The sequence below is a fragment of the Lolium rigidum genome, chromosome 6, assembly GCF_022539505.1.
Source record: "Lolium rigidum isolate FL_2022 chromosome 6, APGP_CSIRO_Lrig_0.1, whole genome shotgun sequence".
In the NCBI taxonomy this organism is placed as follows: Eukaryota; Viridiplantae; Streptophyta; class Magnoliopsida; order Poales; family Poaceae; genus Lolium; species Lolium rigidum.
In genome coordinates this window covers 270611759-270634209 of record NC_061513.1, presented here as the reverse complement: position 1 = coordinate 270634209, position 22451 = coordinate 270611759, and positions in this window count along the sequence as shown.

Sequence of the window (22451 nt, the reverse complement as noted above, 5' to 3'; positions counted from 1 at the left end):
TTGTTATAGAGTAATGTTTGAAGTGATGCTCGGGTCTAACATCCGCATAAATATAGTCTCCGGCGTTTTTAAGTTTTATGTAACCCTTGTACCAATTTAGCGGACCTTTCATTTGTCGAGGTAGATCCTCTTCCTGCGCAGGCTCGACGAGAGGACCATCCTTCACATATCCAAATACTACGTCCTTCATTGCCACGTCATCAAGGCCTAATGCTACACGAAGAGTCGGACCTAAGTCTGCCGCTTGTTCTTTGGCTTTCGCTACAGGTCAATCCCCTGTGCTGCCGCAGCTGCTATGACATCAGGGGCTTCGTCCTCCGGACCTGCGGCTTTCACTATGAGCGGGGGGATCGACTGTTTACTTTGTTCCCCGAGCTGGGCAACTTGTTTCCCCCTTTCTAATTTTTTCTCGGCCTCCTCCAAGGCTTTCTTCTCCTGCTTCTCCGCCTCCTCCTGCTTCCTCCTGAACGTGAGTGCTTGCCTACGAAGTTCACGTTCATAGTCGTCAGGGAGATTCTTCGCGGCTTGGGACGGTGTGTTCAAAAATGTCTTAGCCCACTTCTTTTGCTCATCAGAAAATACTGGCTTGGGCTCGCCCTCTATTTTCTTCTTGCAGCTCGCCTTCCATTTCTCTAAATCAGCAGCCGCGCCCGCCTCGACTTCCTCGGCACTACATTCCAAGACCTCTTGGGGAGAGGCTTAAGTGATGGCTCCGGTATCTTTGTGGTTGCAGTGTACGTAAGGGTCCGGGTTAATAACCCAGGACTGCTTCGCTTCTTCGCCGGAGGTGGATTGGGGGCGGCGTCCGATCACCCGCCGGACGAGGACCGGGGGCGGCGTCTCGCTACCCGCCGGAGGTGAATTGGGGGCGGCGTCGGCTTACCCGCCGGAGGTGTAGGTGAGCCACCACCACCACCACCGCCGCCGCCACCACCACCGGAGGGGGGTGGACTTGTTTGCCTTGGCGCCTCGCCTGGAAACTTGATAAACTTCTTCTGCCACAGAATGAACTGGCGCTTGACATCTCCAAGTCTTGTCGCCCCTTCAGGTGTAGCAATGTCAATGTCCGGGTCCTCAAACCCTTGGACTATCTCCTCCACCGTGACACGAGCATAGCCATCCGGAATGGGGTTGTTGTGGTGGAGTGCTCCAGGTGGTAAAGCATCGCCGGTGGCTACCTTCATGGACATGTCCCGATAGGATAATACAGATGACATGCTTTCATCTCCTTTATATCGTCCACGGGGTAGCGAGGAGGCTCCGGTGCAGTAACTTCGACCACCAGATGCTCCGGTGCAGTAATTTCGATCGTCGGTGCACCAGCCGGTGAGGCCTCCGTGGAAGCCATGCTGCTTCTTCTCTGCTGGCTTCCGAGATCCATTGGATGATCTTCATGCTGCGCCCAAGCTGCATCTCTTTCGGCTACTAGTACACTCACGGTTTTCTTCATCACATCCATTTCCGTTACCAGCTTCGCCACAACATCTGCATCCCGATCCATCTTTCTCTTACGGCTTCTGTAACCGTACGGGTCATCGTTCGGGGAACCCTACTTTCCACGGAATGTCCCCGGGCATGCCTCGTACACGTCCTCCGTGTTCAGGATTCCCGAGGGCTTTTGTCGTGGCGTCGTTCTCTCGTTGAACTTGATCCTCCCCTCTTGAGCATCCCTCATTGCCTCAATAAGCTTTTGGGTGGGTTTAATTATTTTGCCCTGATAAACACACTCCCCTGTCTCCGGGTTCAGCGATCCCCATGCCCGTACCACCAGCTTTTGGCCCTTGGGTCCCATCCCTCCGTACCTGGATGGATTCCTCGCGCCCTCAGCTCGTTCTCCATCTTCTCCCACCTAGGCTGCCAAAAGCGATACCCTCCTGGCCCCATAATATGATTGTACTCCTTCTTGGCCGCATTCTTCTTATTTTTTTTCGACATTTCAATGAACTGCTCCGATTTCTTTTGCTTCACAAATTCTGGCCAATCATGTTGCAGTTTCTCATATTGTCCTTTGAAATCCGGAGTCTTGCCCTTCTTGACAAAGTCATGGGCTAGATTTTGCTTGTATTTCCGGAATGCGTCGGCCATCTTAGAAAGAGCGAACTGTTTGACTAGCTTGCACCTCTCCTTGTTTTCCTGAATCTTGTTACCCGCCTCATCGTATCTGCGGTATTCCGGAGGTAGAACGAAATGTTCTATAAGCTTCTTGAAGCAATCTTTTTTTGTTCTCTTATCGACGAAAGTGAAACCAAGACGTGCCTTCTTTGGCTCATTCCACTCCTGGACGGTGATCGAGACGTTCTCTCTAACAACGGCTCCGCATTGGCTGATAAACTTGGTGGCGTTCTTGCTGGGCTTCAGCGGCCTGCCGGTTGCTTCGTCGACAACCTCGATGGTGCATGTTTCGTTTGGTTTCATCGTCTTGGTTGCGCCACGCTTTGACGACGACGTACTCGATTTTTTCGACGATCCGGCCGAGGGCTAAAATAAGAAAGAGAGTCGCGTGCATTAGTACACACATATTTATTCAAATCAGTTAGTTTGTATATCACCAGAGGCTCAATGTATATATATACCTCGGCGCCGGAGGTGGTTGCTACTTCCAATTGAAGATCGTCGTTTACCGACGTTTCTTCGGCATCATCTTGCTCGACGGCGCCCTTCATCTTCACCGTCAAGGTTCAGATAAGAAGAGATATCATCTTCTTCTTGTCCGGTCGGCACATATGGAATATCGCCTTTTATGATGCCGAATATATGGTCTTCAACGTCCAGATCATAGTTGTCCAGAATCGGGTCAGCTCTATCGTCCGCCATATGTCAGTCCTGAAAACATGTAGTCAAAACAAATTAATTGTGTATATGCATTATCACATCTCTTCTACATATAAACAGAGAGGGCGACGAGCGGGAGGCGAGAGGGGGACGCAGTGACCGCGTGACCGAGAGACCGGTGGCGGTGGCGAAAGGGCGGTGGCGAAAGGGCGGTGGCGGTGACGAGGACACATAACCCTCGCGGTGGCGGTGGCGCGTTGACGGCGTTGGCGTTGGCGCGTTGAATAAAGGCGGTAGCGTTGACGGCGTTACATTTTTATGAATAGAGGTAGCGTTGGCGCGTTGACGGCGTTGGCGACGGTACGGCGGCGTTACAATTTTAGTTCATTTTTTAGTAAGTCAAAATTTTAGTTCATTTTTTATTAAGTCAATTTTTATTAAGTCAAAATTTTAGTTCATTTTTATTAAGTCAAAATTTTAGTTCTTTTTAAGTTGGCGACGGTACGGCGGCGTTACATTTTTATGAATAGAGGTAGCGTTGACGGCGTTGACGGCGTTGGCGACGGTACGACGGCGACACCACGGCGACAACGACGAAGGAACGGCGCCGCGCGCGCGGCGGGGACGAAGAATCGGGCGGGGCGCGCGATGGGACGTAGGGCAGCGGCGGCGGCGGCGTCACGGCGCGTGTCGAGGCTCGCGGTGAAGACGGGCCAAAACTTAACAAAATTTAAGTTTTTGTTAAGTTTTTATATATGAAGTTATAGTTAATTACAAATTTTTAAGTTTTTTTGTTAAGTTGAAGTTATAGTTAATTACAAAATTTTAAGTTTTTTTTGTTAAGTATAGTTAAAATTAAAAATAACAAACATAACATAAAAAAAAGAAAAAAATCCGGCGGCGGCCGGCCCTCTCGATCTCTTTCCTCTCCCTTCTCTCTGATCGCGTGTATGCGCGCGGCGCGCGGTCGAACGGGGCGCCGCCGCCGCCCCCGGCCATCATATGGCCGGCGAACGCGGGCCGGCCGGCAGGGGCGCGCGGCGCGCAGGGCAGGGGGCGCAAGGAGCCGAGGCAGGGGGCGCAGGCGTGCGGCGGCCGGCGGCGGCCCCGGCCAGCACCACGCGCGCTGAGAAGGCCGGCGGCTAGGAACGTCGTCGCAGGGGGGAGAAGGAGGAGGGGCGCAGGGCGGAGAAGGGCGGCGCGGAGACGAACGGCGGCGTGGCGCGCTCCGGCGGCGTGTGTACGGCGGCGTGCGGATCCTCCAGGCGGCCGGCGTGGCGACGATCTCCTCCTCAGGCGCGCGATGAAGACGAGAATGGCGAAGTGTTCGACGCGGCGGTTCGGCGCCAGTATTTATAGCCCCCCCCCTTTAGTCGCGGTTGGGGAGGCGACCCGCGACTAAAGGGTACCCTTTAGTCGCGGTTGGCCAGACCAACCGCGACTAAAAGGTATTTCAGCGGGTTTTTCCCGTTCCCGCGCGCAGAGACCTTTAGTCGCGGTTGGCGAGGCCAACCGCGACTAAAGGTCTTTTTTCAAATTACTTTTCTTTTTCAAAATCATAAAATACAAATAATATATCAAAAAATTCAGAAAAATAAAACTAATTCAATTCAAAATATTAAAAATACAAATTATATATCAAAAAAATCAGAAAAATAAAACTAATTCATTTCAATATGTTAAAAATACAAATAATATATCAAAAAATTAAGAAAAATAAAACTAATTCAATTCAAAATGTTTAAAATACAAATTATATATCAAAAAAATCAGAAAAATAAAACTAATTCATTTCAATATGTTAAAAATACAAATAATATATCAAAAAATTAAGAAAAATAAATCTAATTCAATTCAAAATGTTTAAAATACATATAATATATCAAAAAATTCATAAAAATAAAACTAATTCAATTCAAAATCTTAAAAATACAAATAATATATCAAAAAATTAAGAAAAATAAAACTAATTCAATTCAAAATGTTTAAAATACATATAATATATCAAAAAATTCATAAAAATAAAACTAATTCAATTCAAAATCTTAAAAATACAAATAATATATCAAAAAATTCAGAAAAATAAAACTAATTCAATTCAAAATTTTAAAAATACAAATTATCAAAAATTCATAAAAATAAAACTAATTCAATTCAAAAGTTCGTTGGCCCCCTCTTCCCGCCTCTTTCCGCCGACCCCCTCTTCCCTCCTCGTATTCCCGCCATTTCTTCCCTGTCTTCCCTCCTCTTTCTTCCCGCCAATTGTTTCCCGCCAATTTCTTCCGGCCTCTTTCTTCCCGCCAATTTTTTCCCGCCAATTTCTTCCCGCCACTTTCTCCCCGCCTCTTTCTTCCCGCCTCCCTGTCTTCCCGCTCCCATTTTTCCCGCCATTTGTCACTATATATAGGTAGCCCGGCTTGGCCGGCATTATCACATCTCTACAATCTCTCATCACTCATGGCTTCCACCGCACCCACTCTAACCTACCAGCAGGTGGAGGAGCTTTGCGCCTCGAACTACCCTTGCCCTCCGGGCTACCGCGTCCCTGCCGGCTGGAGCCTAAGCGCCGGCGGAGTGCCGGTCCCTCCCGTCCCTCAGGGTACTGCGCGCCGGATGGCCATCACGAACCACTACTACCTCGACCTCACGCCGGAGCAGCGGATGAATCCCCGCTGGCATCCCGATAACCAGCATACTTGGGACGCCTTCTTCATCAATCGGCGTGAGAGGGCGCTCGCCAGGTATGAGGAGGACGGTCCGCCTCCGGAAACTTCCACGAGGCCGGCCGTCGGCTATGGTGGTACGGCCGGACTCGCGGAGCGTCATGGACTACATCACGACCGGCGATATCCCCCGCCTGCGCTACCCTCGGTTCGAGGCCACGAGCGCCGCCCGACGACGGCCGACGACGACGCCGGCAACTTAGAAGGCGACGACTACCGGTACAACGAGCGGCGGCTATGAAGACTACGAGTATGCATATTATACGCCTAGGCAGGAGTATGACTAAATCACTCCAAATTTCATGTATGCAGGAGTATGACTTAGTCACTCCAAATTTCCTCGTATGCAGGAGTATGACTTAGTCACTCCAATTTTCATGTATGCGGGAGTATGACTTAGTCACTCCAAATTTCATGTATCATCGGTGCTATCTCGAGTCAATTGAATCATTCGAAAATGGACACCAAACACATCACGGGTAATATAATTCACATGATTCATTCAACAAAGTTTGGTACAATAATAAATTATTACACATCATTTCTTCCCTTGTGTCCCCGCTTGCTTACGATTGTGCCGTATCCATGGAGCATCCTCATCATTTAACTTAATGCTTGGGTCGGTGTTCACTTTGAAGGGCGGAATTTCAGCAAACATATTATAATCTTCGACATGTCTGTCTTGTCCTCCACTCCCACGATGTTTCTTTTCCCCGAAAGAACAATGTGGCGCTTTGGATCATCGCATGATGTACTTGATCGTTTTCTTATCTTTCCGTTTCCTCGGTTTGCTACTCATGTCCTTCACATAGAAAACCTGAGCGACATCTTTCGCTAGGACGAATGGTTCGTCAAGGTAACCAAGATTGTTGAAATCCACCATTGTCATTCCGTATTGCTGGTCCACCGTTACCCCACCTCCTGTTAGCTTGAACCATTTGCACCGGAACAAAGGGACCCTAAAGGAGGGTCCATAGTCAAGTTCCCATATCTCCTCTATGTAACCATAATATGTGACCTTTTGCCCATTCTCGGTTGCTTGCATCAAAGCGGACACCACTGTTTTGGTTGGTGCTCTTTTTATCTTGGGCGATCGTGTAAAATGTATTCCCATTTATCTCGTACCCTTGGAAAGTCGTTATAGTCGAAGATGGTGTCTTGGCCAACATGTACAGCTGATCTACAACCTTATTGTCACTCATTAAATGTTTTCTCAACCAACTGCCAAAAGTCTCCATGTGGGCCTTCCTAATCCAGGATTCAGGCTTCCCAGGGTTGTCCGAGCGTAAAATATTCTTGTGTTTCTCAAAGTACGGAGCCACCAAGCTGGAATTGGTCGAACTCGTGTGGTGTGCTTCGGTCGGAGAATGGCCGTCCATACATATCGTTGATTTCCTTCCGATCGTGCCTTTTCCACTTAGTCTCCCCTCGTGCCGCGATTGAGGAAGACCAATCGGCTTAAGGTCGGGAACAAAGTCAACACAAAACTCAATTACCTCCTCATTTCCATAGCCCTTGGCGATGCTTCCTTCTGGCCTAGCACGGTTACGAACATATTTCTTTAATACTCCCATGAACCTCTCGAAGGGGAACATATTGTGTAGAAATACAGGACCGAGAATGGAAATCTCATCGACTAGGTGAACCAGGAGGTGCGTCATAATATTGAAGAAGGATGGCGGGAACACCAACTCGAAACCGACAAGACATTGGACCACATCGTTCCGTAACCGTGGTAGAACTTCGGATTGATTACCTTCGAGAGATTGCATTGAGGAATGCACATAGCTTCACAATGGCTACTCGAACATTTTCCGGCAGGAGCCCCTCAAAGCAATCGGAAGCAATTGCGTCATAATCACGTGGCAGTCGTGAGACTTCGGGTTTTGGAACTTTTTCTCCGCCATGTTTATTATTCCCTTTATATTGGACGAGAATCCTGACGGGACCTTCATCTTGCTCGGGCATTCAAAAAAGATGACCTTCTCTTCTTTGGTCGGAGCGTAGCCGGCACGACCTTGAAACCGTTCCGGATATAGGTCATCGGGGTCTTTCAAACTTTCGTTGGTCCTGTCGTGCTTCCTTTGTATCATTTGACTTCCCATACACGCCCAAGAAGCTTAGGATGTTCACGCAAATATTCTTCGTAACGTGCATCACGTCGATTGCAGAGCGGACTTCTAGGACTTTCCAATATTCTAGCTCCCGAATATAGATTTCTTCTTCCACATGGCTACGTGCCCGTCGGCTCCCTTCGGAACCGATTGTCCGCCGGGACCCTTTCCAAAGATGACTTTCAAATCCTTGACCATATCAAATACCTCAGCACTAGTGTGTTCCGCAGGCTTCGGCCGGTGATCTGCCTTGCCGTTGTAATGCTTGCCTTTCTTTCTTCTTCGGATGACCTTTCGGAAGAAATCGACGATGCCCAAGGTACACGTTCTTCTTACAATTTGGCAAATGTACACTTTGAGTCTCATGTAAGCAGTGCGTGCATGCATTGTATCCCTTATTTGACGAGTCCCGAAAGGTTACTAAGAGCAGGCCAATCGTTGATGGTTACGAAAAGCAACGCTCGTAGGTCAAATTCCTCTTCTTTGTGCTCATCCCACACACGGACACCGGGTCTGCCCCACAGCTGTAAAAGCTCATCAACTAATGGCCTTAGGTACACATCGATGTCGTTGCCGGGTTGCTTCGGACCTTGGATGAGCACCGGCATCATAATGAACTTCCGCTTCATGCACAACCAAGGAGGAAGGTTGTAGATGCATAGAGTCACGGGCCAGGTGCTATGGCTGGAGCTCTGCTCGCCAAAAGGATTCATGCCATCCGTACTTAGACCAAATCTTATGTTCCTTGCGTCGGCTGCAAAATCTTTGAACTCTCTGTCGATCTTTCTCCATTGCGTTCCATCCGGGGTGTCTCAACTCCCCGTCCGACTTACGGTCCTCTTTGTGCCATCGCAACAACTTGGCATGCTCTTTGTTCCCGAACGGACGTTTCAACCGTGGTATTATAGGAGCATACCACATCACCTTGGCGGGAACCTTCTTCCTGGGTTTCGGCCCTCAACATCGTCACCGTGGTCATCGCCTCGATCTTATAACGCAATGCGGTGCATACCGGGCATTCATTCAAATTCTCGTATTCACCGCGGTAGAGGATGCGATCATTGATGCATGCATGTATCTTCGAGAACCTCTAAACCTAGAGGGCAGACAACCTTCTTTGCTTCGTACGTACCGGCGGGCAACTCGTTATTCTTTGGAAACATATTCTTCAACATTTTCAGCAAGTCTTCAAATGCCGAGTCAGCTACACCTGCCTGTGCCTTCCATTTCAGCAAATCCGAGTGTGCAGCCCGGCTTTTTCGGACCATCATCGCATCCGGGGTACGGCGCCTTCCTGTGATCCTCTAACATGCGATCCAAATTCTCCCTCTCTTTTTCAGTTTCGCAGCGACTCCGTGCATCAGCAATGGTCCGACCAAGATCATCAACGGGATCATCACGTGCCTCTTCTTCACCTTCCCCTTCACCTTCCCCTTCACCTTCGAGCATCCTCCATGAAAGTATCACCGAAATGAGCAAGATAGCTTTCATCGATGAAATCATCCCCTTCTTCATCTTCTTCCATTATAACCCCTCTTTCTCCATGCTTGGTCCAACAATTATAGCTTGGCATGAAACCGTGCCGAAGCAGGTGCAGCTGAACATCTCTTGAGGAAGAGTAACCCTTCTGATTCTTACATTTAACACATGGACAGATAACAAAACCCCCCTGCTTGTTCGCATTAGCCACTACGAGGAAATCATTCAAACCCGTACTGAACTCGCCGGAGAGTCGGTTACCGTACATCCATTGTCGATTCATCTGCATTATTATAATATAAAATATATAATTAACCATCATGCATTTGTTAAACTAACTAGCTACAAACAATATAAATTAAACAATGAACTACACACACATGCACATTTTATCAACGACACATCAAAGGTTCAAGTTGCTAACCGCGATCGAGGAGGAAAAAATAAATGAGAAAGCTCAAGTGTGGCTCCAACACTTCATATCATGTTTGTTTCATGCTCTTGGGGCATTTCATCAAACACCTTATGTGCATAAGAGGAACCAAAAGCAAACCTAACACCCACTTGTGAAGAAAATGGCACCAAATGGCTAAGTGTTGGCTGCTGGGTGGGTATACATAGGGGGGGCGGCTTTAGCCGCGGTTGGCCAGGCCAACCGCGACTAAAGGCCTTCGGGCACCTTTAGTCGCGGTTGGCCTGGCCAACCGCGGCTAAAGCCCCCCACGTGCAACGGCTGGCCACCGAGCGCCCCTGGCCCAGGCCTTTGGTCGCGGTTCGCCTCCCGAACCGCGACTAAAGGTACCATTAGTCGCGGTTCCTTTACCTTCGCGACTTATGGGGCTCACCGGAAGCCTGTTTTTCTAGTAGTGTAAACCATAGGAAAATATAATAAGTAGTGACTAACCAATACTCTTATATATCCTTCCCCGTATGGTGTGTCCTGGCTCCTCGGAAGTGCTTGTAAAGGTTGCGCTCGCTGTCCCAACGCAGCCGGTAAGACACCTCTTGTCCTACACCTACGTACTTTGCATGGATATTAAGGTGCTAAGGTGATCAACCGTCTCCTCGACCACCTACGGGCCTAGGCGGTTAAAACCTGTACGTTCTACCTGATGTGCATACTCAGTTTTTTCTGTGGCTAGATAGCTAGTGTAGATGATGGCATGAACTAATTCGCTGTGCTGAACAAATTTTGCAAATAGTACCATCAATGACTCCTTGAAAGAAATACCAGGTAGTATTGAACGATACATTAAAAGAAGTACTAGGTCTCCCTTGGGTTCGATCTCGAATGACGACCCTTTCCGAGAAGAGGTTTGTTGTTCTGTGTAACCTAATATTTAATTGCATTCTCAATCCTTTTTGCTGGAATTTCTTTTTGCTTGTTGGATGAATGCTTTATAAGTTATCTCTCTCGAATAATGGAATCTGATGGAATAATTAATGTTGTGGAGTGTCGGGTTTCCAGGAGAACCACCATGAACCAACAAGCGCCATGGACCACGCGGCCAAGGAAGCGTGGTGGTGCTGCTAGGTGCCAGCGAGGAGATGCCCTGTGCGGTCCGTCCTAGGTGTCTCATCAGATGTGCTCACAAGGCCATGCAACCGGTGAGACACCTCGAGTCCTCTTACCTATTATGCATGGGTATTAAGGCGCTAAGGTGATCAACCCTCATCTCGACCGACTATGCGCTTAAGGCGGGCAAAACATGCTTTTTGTTTACCTGAGTTGCATGAATGTGCCTGGTGTGAGATATGACCTGAGAAGTGATGATGCTTCACAAGTATTTTCTTTGGACGATTTGTGTTGCGCAAGTGTAGTATGTTGTTTTTCCTCATGCTAGCAAGCTGATGTGCATGTCAATACTCAGTTATTTTTCCTGGTGCCCATGCTACCTAGCTTGTGATAATGTGATGATGGCATGAACTAGTGCTCTGTTGTTAAATACATTTTTTGAATAATTACATCTGCGACCCTTTAAAAGAACTACCAGGCAGTATGGAATGACACATTGACTTTGAACATTTTGGGTGTGCCATCTCTTCTTTTTCTAAAGAAAATACCAGGTTCGTGTTTAGGTTTCATGTCTGAATATAGAACAAATCTAGAAGTGACTGTCTCTGAATGTGAGTACCAAAAAGATAGGTTAGTGGCATTGTATGTTTGCATATGTTCCTGTGAAATAAGTTTCTCAGAATAACGAAGACAGAAAAAATGTGTAGTTAAAGTTAGGTGTGTTGCTCAAATATTTGCATTGTGTTATTGCATTTCTAGCTTGGAGGTGTCATCTTCCAGATTTCTTATCTTGTTCTTTGTTCTTAAAAGTGTTACAACTATTTTTCAGGTTGTTTCTACAATGGGGAGATGGTTAGAAGCTCGTGTCAAACTCCTTGGTGCATCATACCACCGTTTTGTACCGATGATTTTTGGACGGCCATCTCAACAATAGATTGTGAGGTTCCTGCTTGGAGAGTCTCTTCATCACTGTCCATCAGCATAGTTCTCGCTTGAGGCATTGCGATCCACAACCTGTATAGTAGAATTACGTGGTTTGGGTTTAGCATGATCGTGGCGTGATCTCGCCGCCTGGACGCGGTTAGCATCTTGCACGGCGGCCCCCGCTCACCCTCGACACAGGAGCTCGATACAGAAGAAGCATCTTGCACGGCGGCCCCCGCTCACCCTCGACACAGGAGCTCGATACTAGCTCCAACGGCCAAGGTGAGTTGCAGTTCATCACTTGATTTACCATGTAGGGCATACTTCACTTGTAGCATATGGATTTGTTTACTGTAGCACATCAAATTGGGAATAGCAGATTGCTGAAAGTTCCTTAGAGGAAATTTAGTGTCTAAAACCATATACTCTATTTAACTTGACAACTAAACCATAGGAAAATATAATAAGTAGTGACTAACCAATACTCTTATATATCCAGCAGAAATATGAATGGTATAGACCGATTCTGAAAAGCAAAGTTCATACAGAGCCATTTAAAAATATTTATCTTGTTGATGACTTGGTTGACCTGCAAGAAATAAAAATATTTTTATACGATAGGCAATAGAATTTATTCCATTTGATTTGTGAGTAATATTGAAAAATACCTTACTTGGCAGCTGGCCATTTTGATATGTTGGCCATCCCAAGTCTAGCAACACTAGAACCAGAATTAAAGGTAGGTAGCAGCAAGAAGAAATCGTACACCAGGAAGCGCATCCACATCCGGAGGAGGAATCACTGAACTTAGAATAGAATCATGGAAAAGTTAGAAACCGTACCACGAGCACGAAACACTTACACACAATAAAGTGGGCGTCGCCAGCATCGGAGACATATCTTAAGCAACGCCGGTGACAGACACGAATCTCTTGTGGAAAATCGGCCGCTGCTTCTGTCCAGCCAGTCCTTCACTCTTTTCTATGAGCTGATTCACACCATCTTCTCTTCTGAAGTGGAGACAGATATCGTACATGCGGAATTCAATGGACCGAAAGCCACACACCTGAAAGGGAAACCGAGCAAGTGCTAAAAAACAAAGAACAGGTCTGAATAAAACCCAATAAGACTCCAACTAAATGATCGCTCTTGCAAGTATTGTGAAACAGAATCGCACGAGCGAAAGTATGACTGTGCACCAATTAGAAAACAGCTAGTAGCTGTTAATTAGGAAAAAGGGTTTCTGACTGCTCAATGCAACTCATGTAGTATTACCCAATGCCGATGGCCCTATATCTATCAGATGCATATTCGGTTCTATCAGAAGTGAGGGAAAAATAACAATGCAATATATTCCTGCTGCCATCTAAATACAAGTTACTGTGGTTCGGCGATTGAATCGCCAGGATCTAAACTCGTGCGCAATCTCCTCCTTCCGTGGAGAGAGTTCAGCGGACAAGGTCACCGAGAATTCCTGCAACACTGTGGCCTTCGAAAGCAGAAACCGTGCAAGTATCCTATCGAAGGCATGTCCGCTGTACTTTGCAATGTTGATCTGTTTCAGGCTACAACGCAAGCAGGAGACGTTCATCCGCCACAAACTCTTGGTCAGCCTGCTATAGTCCACGCTATCGTCGATGCAATTCCCAGCTGGTTCAGCTTCTGAGTCTGATTCATCGTCGTCGGAGTAGCAGTTTTTGTGCTTTGGTAGCGTGGAACCCTGAGGAAGAAGTGTCAACATTTCCAGGTTCTTGGTGTTGCCGAGCAAGATGGCGACGGAGCGAACGGCGTGATCGGCACCAAGGAACCCCTTGAGGACCAGGTGCCTGAGAAGATGCAGGGAGCGGGCAAGGCTAAGGTATGTCAGATTGGTGAACCGGCCGATGAGCTGAATGAGTGGAGCAGCTTCATGTTTTACTCTGCTGGAGAGGTCCTCACAGATATCAATGATTACCGCCGCCACCGCGGCATAGTCTACGATCGAGAAGAAGGACGAATCTCGAGGAAGCCCTCCTCTGTAGTGCAGTGACCGCAGGCGCCGGGTGTGCAGCACGACGCGCCTGGCGTTGTGGCAGCAGACCATGGAGAAGCTGCGCAGGTGGGCGCTGGTCACCGTTAATACCTCCGTGGCGGTGGGGCACTCCTCCAGCGTCAGGTTGACGAGCCGCGGGCAGCTCGAGAGTAGCTGCTGCAGCGCCCCGTCTGGCGCCATGATCCGCCTAAGGTAGAGCGTCTGCAACAATGTGATGTGGATTCCATCCCTGGGCAGGTCGAGCGTCCAGTTCGTGAGGCACAGGCGGCGCAGCGTGCTGCAGCGGAACAGCTGGCGTGGCGTCTTGCTGTACATGCCCCTGACATCGTCTCCGAAGTCGGCCGATGCTTTCGTGGACCTGCCGAAGGGGCAGAGCCTGCGGTGGGAGTGGGCCAGGAAACGAGTGTATCCCCACCGGTAAGTCCAGTATCGCAGGTAGACGTCAACCTCCTCGGCGCCGGAGGAGGCGGCGACGATGATCCACTGGTTGAGCAGGTCACGCGGCGGGCTGATGGCGTGGATGCGGAGGACGCGGATCGGCGTCGCCGAGGCCTTGGAGAGGATCGCGCTTGTCACCTGCTGGTCGAAGCACACGGGCTTGTCGTCCGACCGGCGGGGGCGGAGCTTGGGGTCGATGAGGTCGACGGTAGGGACGGAGGCGAAGACTCGGCGCCAGCGATGGGAGAGCGCGGAGGTGCGCGCGGCCTCGTCGGACTTGAGGTGGAGAAGGATCTGCTGGAGCGCATTGTTCGGTAGGGCGCTCAGGCGGTCTCTGTCATGCACCACCATCTTTGATGAGTTGAGAACTTGAGATGCGTTTGATGGATGCTACTTGCACCGCCGCTCTGTCTAGGACGAGGAGTTGGAGATATCTCGATCCATAATTTGCGAGTTATTCATGCTGGCTATACCCTTGGATCCGATATGTAGATAGCACGTACTACTCGCGAGCCGCTCAGGCGGGCTGATGACGTGGATCCGGAGTACTCGCGAGGTGCCGAGGTCGCCCCAGGCCCACGCCTTGGCGTCAAGTTGGATGCCGAGGCGATTGCATTTGCGGCCCGCGAAATTAATACAGCAGCTGGTTAGTCACGTGCTGCCCGGCCAAATGGGCGGGGTTGTGGGTACGTGAACCGTTTGACTGCCGCGAACACACACACGGCCGCGGTATGTTGAAAAGTCAATCAATCAATCAGCTGAGCGAGTTGGCTAGCTGGCTTAATTAATTCCAATGCGATGCATGAATCTGAATGGCTTCTTCGATCCCTGCAGTATGTGTCCATCAAAACCAAACCTTGCTTCGCTAGCTCCATCATTCATTCTTCGATCTCTCTTGTCGATGTACCGCGCGCGGCAGGTCTTTAATCCATCTCGGTCGCCTGCATACGTGCCGCCGCCAGAATTAAAATGCTCGCCGATAAAAACCCGACCTATATCCGCGATAGTAGTACATCGCGACGAATCTCAAACGACCAAGAGGGCCAATCAATTGAGTTTTATACGGACGGAGGGAGTACAGTACACCGGCGCGCCGGTCGCACCCGCCCGCCTCTTAATCTCTCTAGCGCTCGCTCGCGTTTGTTCTTTCGCGCGTGCGTGCCTGCTCCCTTTTTAGTTAGTTAGGGCATGTTTGGTTCTTAGCCACACTTTGCCAAGCCAAAGTTTGACAATTTGGCATGTGTTTGGTTCTTGCCACACTTTAGAGCTGCCACACTTCACTATTCATATGGCCCACTTGTCATAGAGTGAATTTTTTGCCAACTTTTGCCACACTTTGTGGCTTCCAAAATCCTAGCCACACTTCTGTGGCTGCCACACTTGCCAAAGTTAGGCTTGGCAAAGTGTGGCCGGGAACCAAACAGGCCCTTATTAACACATGCCGCCGGTGCTTTTCCATGATGTTCTTCACGGCAAGGAACAAAAAAAAGTAGAGTACTCTAGTCAACAGTGCTCGGTGCTTTTCTCAACGTCTAGCTGTGTGGTGTAGGGGATTCAAGTGGTATTCTGGTTTCCGATCCTTACTTTGCTCGTGTTGCCTGTTTTCGTGAGCTTTTTGTAAGCACGTTTGTCTGTCGTTGGTGGCTTTGTTAATTTGAAGCTTGGCTAAGGCCTTTTGTTTAAAACATCACCTCGCCGCCGCAAGAGGGGACGACCGCTAGGGCTAGACATAAAGCTCAAAGCTCGGTGAGTTAAAGGAGCGCTTGGTTGCTCAACTCGTTTGAGCTACACTCCTCTTCTTAACGATCCGAGCTAATCAGCAATATTTGCTCGTTAACCTTAACAAGCTAAATAATCGAGCATACATTATTCGTGAGCTACTCGTCAAGATCGGCAAATAATTAAAGCACATCACCAATCAACTCCATTCACAAGTGAAATACATGTCAACTTCCTCATTTGAGTTACTCCACCTAACATCATTGCATAAATTAATTCAACTGAAATTTTCATACTCCACCTAACCTCGCCATTGTCGGAGGAGGCGGCCTCGCAAGGCACAAACATCTGCGCTAATTTCATCAGAGGTTCAACGTGTCGATCTAGCATCTACGCATGTCCTTCACCTACAAAGCAAGACGATCCCGTTTCGGATTTAGGACCGAGACAACCGGCGCGAATGCCAGCTCCTGATCCGTTGGGGCCAACGACGACAGTGGCGCCCGTGGGGCGTTGTCAACTTGTTGGATGCCTCGTTGACGCGCTTCTCGTCTTCGCGTCCAATTTATTCGGGAGGTAACCCTAGATTCGGCTCCCTGAATCGGACGGTGTCAGCTTCGCGTTGTCTCCGATCTTGAGGGCTTCGTTTCAAGTAGAGCTCGATTTGTGGTTCCTGTTGGTGGTCGTCGACATCTTGTGTAGCAACGACAATGAGGATGCGCATGGATGGAGTCGGGGCAAGGTTGCGGTAGTCGCTCTGCGGTGTGTCCGAGGGTTTTTCGTCGTTTGTTTGTGGCTTGAAGTCGAATATGCGGTGGCGAGGTCCATGCGGCAACAATGGCAAACTATGTATACTTCTGCTCGGCGAGCCTTCGCGATAGAAACTTTGCATAGTTCTCATTCGTAGCTCAGGTTCGTCGGCGTGTGTGGCCAGTTGTTTTGTAATCCCTCCGTTAGGGTCTATAAGGCGAGAGAGCTTTCTAGGATTATAAGCTTTCCCTTATTTATTGCCCTCTCTGCCCAATGTTTGTTCTATTTTTCTCTCTACTCTCTTAAAATTATTGGTGTACTATGCGATAACTAATGAGAAAAGTTATAGAGTTGTCCTAGCGAATTAGACCTCTGAGTTGATAATCCCATACGGGGGGAGTAGTCCTGATGGCTTGATGCCCTTGTCACGGTGAGCATATCTCCTATGGAAGTTGATGGCAAATTCGGGTTCACTAGCTTTAGGAGGAGAGACGGCGATGACGCTTGTGTGTTATATATATATATATTTTTTTTTGCAAACACAATACCTCAGTGTCGCGTTTTCCTCGACGGAGTGTGTCGGTCACATCACTGCGTGTTGTTCAGCCGTCCGCGTCGTACCGATTTTCCAAATTTTAACCGGACACTCTCATCGTCTTAATCGATGGAAATATAAGTCTTTTGCCCTGTTTTAAAAAAACATATCATTTCAATTTGTACCGGACCTCGTTTGCAGGAACTAAACCATTGCCTGTCCAGCCAAATGGGCAATATATTTGGTTACGATTTGCCTAATGGCCACGTATACATCGCATGAGACCGTATATAATACAATCCACATTGGGTACGTGCCCGACGAAACGAACGAACAAACAAAGTCGGAAAACAAGAAGGAAACGAAGCGTTCAGGAATCCCAATTCCCAAACGAAAGTCAACATCAAATTGAAAACAAAGGAAATGAAGCGTCCCCGTCCTCGCTGCCTCTTCTCTCTCTCTCCCGACCGCCATCGACCCTGAGACCACACCGCCGCCGTCGCATCCCGGCCGCACCAGCCTCTCCGTTCGCCTGCGCTTCCTTCTCCCGGCCCACTCAATCGCCAACACTACATCCCCGCCGCCCCCGCCAAGCACCTGCATCACCTGCTCGACAGCTTCCCCGGCGTCGCCTCCCCACCGGACACCGGTGGTATGTGAGCCGGCGGCGGATGATGCGCCTGACACGGAGGAGGCCTACATCGCCTACCACCCGGAGAGAATTTCACCACAGCCTCCATCCGCCTCGCGAACCCTGGCGTCGGCCACGGCGCAGCGCACACCGCCGATGATGTCGACCACCGCCGCCGTCGGCATCTACAGAAGCATGCATGCTCAAGGTATTGATTGGCCTAGGTCCAATTTGGAATCCTCTTCCTTCTCCCCCAATTTAATCTGTCCGACTCCAAAATCGATTATTTCCCCGACCAAGACCAACACAAGCAAAGTTGCTCGGAGCTGAAGCTGTGCGCGGGCAAAGTCAAGGAGGCAGCCAATATCCATGATGGGCTACGAGGCAAGCCTGGACGTGCGCGTAGGCGCAGCGTCCTGCAATATGTGCAAGATACAACCGTCACGGCCAGACCAACAGTCTGTCGGCGGCAACGACGCTTGCTGCCAAATGGATGGCTCAGCAGCCGATCAATGTTCATCTTGTCCTGCCAAAGCATGAATCTACTTTCAGTTCTGGGGCAGCTTCTAAATATAGATGGATATAATCAATCATGTCGATCTGTAGGTTCCCACTTTTCCTGTTTAAATGTTTTAGTTGTGCTAGTATGAACGCTCCTTTTTCACAAGGTACATCGATTTTCCAGGGAGAGGATTCTGTATGTCACGGGACCAACCTGAAATTTGGCCTACTATGCATATAAATAAATTGACATACTAACCTAGGTCAGAAAACCTGTCTAGTTTGAGAATGGTTATTTGTGGATCTTATAGAATGCAACATCAGAGAAATGTAGATCACACATCTTTAGATTTAACCGTACCCGATTTTATCTATGTTGTCTACCTAGCGGTCACATTGGCTATAATGTTGATGTAGGTAAATGGAGCGGCTCCGGCGGCAACGCTCGGCTAGGCATCCCTCACATCCATCTACCACCGTGGTCAGAATGCTACTAGTAGGACCTGTACTTCGAGGAGGAAGTGGGGACATTCGCCCTCTCTGCTTGGGTTCACCACCGACGAATCTGCCCCTGGATCCACGTATGTTCTTGGAGAGGACACAGCCGTCCTGTGGCATGGCCGTGGATGACCTCAAGCATGAGGTGTCTAGGATGGACACTTGCTGGCATTACCATCAAGTGCGGCGCCAAGGTAATCTCACTCACCCCAATACTGTTGTTCTGGTATGTATAGATGCTGCACATGCTCATCTCTGTGTGTGCGTTATGTATGGTTCTTGCAAAATCTGAGGATGGGTTTGTGAAGAGTAAGAATTCCTGAAATTTTGGTTCAGAAATACTATGTTCCCTTGATATTTATTTGTGATGTAACCGTCGTCGAGTGTGTCGTGCTTGCTGTGTGAGTTCAATGAGAGCTACAAATCAACTCTTTATGTATTTGGTTACATATTTGGATATCCTATTTCTAAAGCAGCTAGATTACTTACTTTCAGTTTTGTTTTTTCTAAAATATATATAATGGATCCTGTCAAGGTGTAGGTTTCTTGTTGTTCTGTTTGAATGTTTTAGCTCTGCTATTCACTTGTAAGAACGGCCTTTCATGAGGAGAATTTATTTGGGTTCAATGGAAAAGATTTTGTATGTGAACGCAACAACTGAAATTTGGTCTGCTATATAAATAAATTGACATGCTAACCTAAGTTAGAAAAATCTGTCTAGTTTGAGGATTGATATGTGTGGATCTTCAGAGTGCAACAACAGAGAGATGTTCATCACATTTCTTTAGATTTAAGCGTAACTAGATTTTATCTATGCTGTCTATTTTGCTATTGTACGAAACACTCATATTTGCTATATTTTTTTTTGCGAATTATATATTTGCTATAATATTGATGCAGGTCAATGGAGCGAATTGGTGGATCCAGCGATTGTGCTTGTGTCATGGAAGCCGAAGATACCTCTCAGGATGCTATTAGTAGGGCTTGTACTTCGAGGAGGAAGTAGGGCTCGACCCGTTCGTTGTTTCTGCAGCGCACATGGTTCTGGTGTGGTGCCTTTGCCGCCCGGGTTCACCGCTGTCGACACCACTCTCGCCAGCCACGGTGCTGCTACTGTCCCGGAGAGGACACTACCGTCTGCTGCTCGGGCATGGATGACCTTGAGCACGGCGTGTCTAGGAGGGGCACGCTTACCAGCTGGCCCATCAAGTATGGCGTTAGGGTAATCTCACTCCAGCTAGCACAGGTTGCTTGGTATTTATGGTTGCTCCACATGCTCATGTGTATGTGTGCATCATGTATGTTCTTGCCAAATGCGAGAAATAGACTAGGAAAAATTAAGAAAGTGAGAATGTTTGCATGGTCCTTCCGTTTTTCTTCTGTTGGATGATTTTTTTGATCTGAATTACTAACCCTTTTCTCTTGGTTGTTGCTGGCCATGTACAGGAGGAGACCATGGTCGTGGTCATGGATCTGGAGTTGCTTGCATTTGGCATGCAATGCTCCACCAATAGCACACCTTCTGCCGCAAGGTTGTGTATTACTTCCTTCCCGTTAAAATCTCTTTTATTTCTACCAACTGCTCATGTACTTATGGTTAAAAATAAAAAAATAGCCACCGAATAAAGTTGACTACTTCTCTATTTTGTTGTGTGAGAGGGGAATAAATAAAGTTGATTGATTTCACAGTTAACTAGCTCACTTTCTCGTGTGGATGGATGCATTTGGTTTATGATTGTGTTGTCGTAGGTGAAGGACATGTGTATGCTCTATTAGGCCTGGAAGGATCTCGATGATGTTGTGCCCTTCCGAGAGCAATCAGACATTGGCATCTACGCTAGCCATTCCCTGTATAGCTGATCTCACCGGTGAGCTATACACAATCTAATAAAAAAGAATTACATCAAATTTCCCCCAATTCTAAGGCTGCTAAATGAGTTTGTTTGCTGTCACAGATCGATTTGGATGGCGGTGAAGACCATCCAGTTGTTTAGGGTGGTTCATATGAGGTAGGCAAGCATGCCTTTCGATATGGTGATGATATTGCAAAGAATTTGGGTACCTGAGGGTCATACATGGTCTTGGCGATGTGCGCGGAGATCTGGTTATCACCGTACGAATGGTTTAGAAAACTGGATAGGTTCACTGACTATGTAAACCGTAATGGTGGGTTTGTGGATAAATCCCAGTGTCATCTATAGGGTAGTACTACCCATGTTATTTTTGGTATGCTAACGAGCTTTCCCTGGCCTAGCTGCCTAGTTATACCTTATGTTCGTACAAGTATCAATGTTTACTTTGTTTCATTTGGAGCTTGCGGTGTTGAAGGAGAACAGTTATGGAGGCCAAATTGATAAATTCAGAGTCAGAATCCTGCTTAGTAAACTTTCAGTGGAATGATCACTGACTCATTTGATCTTAAAAAGTTAACCTCTTGCAATAAATCTTTATTAAACAATGTAGCGGCTGTAGTGGTTTGCTTTCTGGTTCAAATTAACTTGGGTATTTGGCTACATTATTCAAGTAGAGATCATATAGTTCCTCCCCTAAAAACCTTGATAGCTGAGAAAATCTTTGTAATCTCCAATCAAATACGAGCATGTATCTATCTTCCAAAAATACTTTTGCTAGGATGACTACGACATGTAACTATGGGTTTGTGGATTATTCTCTGTGCCATCAATTGGAGGATACTGCCCATTCCTTCTAAATACTGTTCTTCCTAACATATTGAATTTGTTAGCAGCGTGAATCATGCATAATTCTTATGAAGCCATATGAAGGTTTAGGGTTTGGTCCTGATGCTATATCGCATGTCGATTACCTGGATTAGGCCATGAATCTGCAGGATGAACTCCGGCCTTTGTCTTTTTTAATCGCTCCCAAAAAGATGCCTTTTTTTTCTCGTATCCACATTGTTACCAGTACACAACTTCAGGTGTGATGTGAAGTTGTTTGATTCCCGAGGGATCAAATTGTGTCCTGGTTGCACACAATTTTTTTTTTTGGTTTTTCCCCACAGGACGTGGAGGCAGCTGCGAAAGCTTGCATATGTATGGAAGATGGGTTTTTTTAATTGATAAAAAAATTGTCGGTCGGTACATGTATAGGACTCAATTCCTATTTTGATTGTTTTATGCTTATCATGCATAGGCTGTTGTGGCCACTTAGAGCTTCCAAGGTGATAGGTGTATGAAACAGGAGGACGAGCTCTTCCTCCACATCTAGGTGCTGTTGTTGGCGGATAGATGTGATAGCAGGGGATAGCGATGGAGAGAAATCAGAGGGATCGGGAAGAGAAAATAGAAGATATGGTATTGTTGTTGCTTTCCCTAAAATGCACGGGATACACATCCTCTTATAGGAGGAACAACCGCCGGGAGACCTAGTGGACCAAGCCGACTCCAAGTCGTGTAGAACACAACTAGGACTCTTTTGACTCTCACGTTACCCTATTTTCCCTAATTTGTTTTATCCCGTAGTAATTGAACTGGACTCTAGTTATGGCAAGTGCTATACAACTAACGGCACAACTACGACATCCATCGCCAATCTCATACTATTTCATTTATCTTATAGGTTATGTGATTTATAGTCCCATTTCCGCTACACTAAAATTTGTGGCATTCTATTGCAGATTAAAGTTGTCGTTGGCAGTAATGCACTTAGTATATGCAATCATATTTTTGAACCTGTTGCATGCTCTTTCATGATTTTGTGTACACTCTTTTATATACACTCTCTATTTTTCTTATCTGAATATGTTTTAATCATAAACATACTCTTCTGTAGGTATGCTTCTTGTAGTCAACCCTGCAG